The 473-nt window shown below is 46.1% G+C and overlaps 1 protein-coding gene across 1 annotated transcript in view; it reads left to right on the top strand.

The window, feature by feature from the left end:
* The window catches only part of LOC106103322 (cytochrome P450 CYP12A2-like), a 5,292-nt gene that overhangs the window by 3,183 nt on the left and 1,636 nt on the right, over positions 1 to 473 (top strand). The window lies entirely within an intron of this gene.

The following is a 473-nucleotide window of genomic DNA, read 5'->3' as shown; positions in this document are numbered from 1 at the left end:
AAAATGACTTGCATATGCATCACAGTATTACATATTGAAACCAATAGTTCCCGGTGTTTACTAGTTGACATTGCAAAATGGACGAAGTGGTTAATATTCATTACGAGGCCGTTCCACTGATGTCACTACGCCACCTATTGCGCAGCCGAGTTCATCCACGTCATCCGCATACATAAATGTTTCGCCCGAAGTTACATTATCCGGCAGATCATTAAGTAGCAAGTAAAGAGGAAGTTAGTAACTAACGACTCCTGAGCTACCCCCCACTCGTGCACAGGGCATCCGATTACTTCCCTCTATCGATGACAACTTGTTCCCGATGCTTTAGTAAATCTGTAAGTAAAGCGTGAGCGTTCCCGATTATGCCATAGTGGCGCAGTTTGCAGGCAAGCGTTCCGTGGTCCACGACGTCCAAAGCTTGACATGTCAGAGTTTACTGCGACCTGAAGCCTGCGTTCGCAAGCTTTGAGTAT

The sequence above is a fragment of the Papilio polytes genome, unplaced genomic scaffold (assembly GCF_000836215.1).
Source record: "Papilio polytes unplaced genomic scaffold, Ppol_1.0 DF823823.1, whole genome shotgun sequence".
Lineage (NCBI taxonomy): Eukaryota > Metazoa > Arthropoda > Insecta > Lepidoptera > Papilionidae > Papilio > Papilio polytes.
The sequence above is the reverse complement of the archived record's forward strand: the minus strand, read 5'-3'. Positions and strand labels throughout refer to the sequence as shown.